This window comes from Lycium ferocissimum, chromosome 10, assembly GCF_029784015.1.
Source record: "Lycium ferocissimum isolate CSIRO_LF1 chromosome 10, AGI_CSIRO_Lferr_CH_V1, whole genome shotgun sequence".
Taxonomy (NCBI): Eukaryota; Viridiplantae; Streptophyta; class Magnoliopsida; order Solanales; family Solanaceae; genus Lycium; species Lycium ferocissimum.
In genome coordinates this window covers 9,231,398-9,233,295 of record NC_081351.1, presented here as the reverse complement: position 1 = coordinate 9,233,295, position 1,898 = coordinate 9,231,398, and the positions used below count along the sequence as shown (strand labels likewise).

The window sequence follows — 1,898 nt, the reverse complement described above, 5'->3', positions numbered from 1 at the left end:
TGGCTTTGGTTCGCTAGGGTTATGGCTACTCGCCGACTCGCAAGCACCTTTTCTTACTTGCTCTTCAGTCCTCTACTAGTGGACAACTTGGCTATGGCACCTTCCTTGAGTCTCTTTTTGTTTTTGAAGTGCTCTTCTCCACTTTGCCACTTTATAGTATTAGCCTGGAAGTCCGTAGAATGTTCTCTCAGAAGTGCAAATCTATTCTATTTCTAGAAGAATTTTCTGTTTTCGAGGTAATCGTGTTAATATGACTGCACATTTCCCTTCGAATGCCCCTCAAGAACCAGAAATCCTTTGGCACTTTTGCAAACCTGCTTATTTTCCCCCAATTCACCTCCTTATTCATTGCTATTGCCCTCCAGTTCCATTTATCAGAATCTGATCTCGAACCCTTTACCTTCGTCTTGTGTTCTATACTACATGTTCCATTCTTTCTGTATACTCTGATGTTATTGCATCAGGCTTATCCAACACTAACTTTCAGAGGAAAATAGTGTCAATTTGCTCTATCGCACTTGCCACCTGAACTTTAATACTGTGGTCAGTCAATACCTTTAACATATAACTTTATTGATTATCTTTACTGGTTAACATAACCACACATAAGCTATCGTATCTCTTTACTAACACCTTACTTACCAAGTATCCCCAATACTATTCAAACTCGTCCTAATTCTGTAACTGTATACGTCTTCTCTCTCTCTATCCAGTCAGTCCGCCTCATCTTTCGCAATCGTTGAGAATCTCCAACCGTGAGGTTCACACACTTCTAATTTCCCTCAAGCTGTTCTAGTTCCTCATCCTTCTCTTATGTCTAAACCTGTAGGACTTCTTAGCACACTTCCCGGGGGGGTCACCCATCCTAGTACTACTCTGGCCCAAGCACGCTTAACCTCGAAGTTTTGATGGGATTAGGTGCATTAGTGCTGGTATGATCACATCCATCCTACTGCGTGGCCTTTATCACGTGACCTAAAACAAGTTGAAGTTCTAACGGATCCCAAGAAAAATTCCGGTCATGCATCTCCCTCCGAATTGGAAAAGTTCCTTATGTTACTGACCATGCAAATGTTGTTTTAGTCTTTGGAACTCCCTATTACTTCTCGATTTTCCCATTGTCGGGTGTCATAATTTCTCTAATACCTTAGTCAGTCCTTGTGCTCGTACTCAAGCTTACTTGCTTCCCCCCTTAAAGGTTTTACCTTATGGTGTTGTATTTCATTGCCATTCTTGATCGAAATTTCATCCCATAATAATCCTTTCGTCCTCGCTTTTTATACTTCCCCAGCCACTTCCCCTTCCATTCATTGGCTGTACATTTCAATCATACTTGCAACACTCTTACCATATCTGACTTATAATCCTTTTAACCAATACTTACCTCTATGCTGATTTCTTCAACTTCTATTGTCCCTGTAATCCCAATATCACCATTCACTTCCTTTGCCAGTACCATTCTTCTGCTGAAATCAAGGGTTAGTGCAAGGAATTTCATTTTCTATGACTTGGCTCTCATCGCACGATCTTAGATATGAAAGAAGGGTAACCATCCTAAATGCTGTAGCCTCCTGTTTATAAATGTGGCGCACAACACACCATAAACAAGACTCTACTGGACACGACTTTGTAGACAACCCCTAGGACAAACTGCTCTGATACCACTTCTGTCACGACCCAAACCGGAGGGCCGCGACTGACACCCAAGACCCTACTCGGCTGAGTGCCATACTACCATTCCATCTATGAGTCACAACTTTTGTTGAACCTTTAATCTACGAAATGACGCTTCTGTCAGGTAAAAAAACTTTTCAATAAAACTTTTTTGTCAAATCAGGGACTTCTCCCTTATCGTTAATTCAAGAAAACCTTTAGTCACAATAAAATCCTTAAAAAAA

At 41.0% G+C, this 1,898-nt stretch overlaps 1 pseudogene; it reads right to left on the bottom strand.

Moving 5' to 3' along the window:
• Window positions 1-827: 827 nt before the first annotated feature.
• On the bottom strand, window positions 828-946 carry LOC132035720 (5S ribosomal RNA; annotated as a pseudogene).
• Between the last annotated feature and the right edge of the window lie 952 nt (window positions 947-1,898).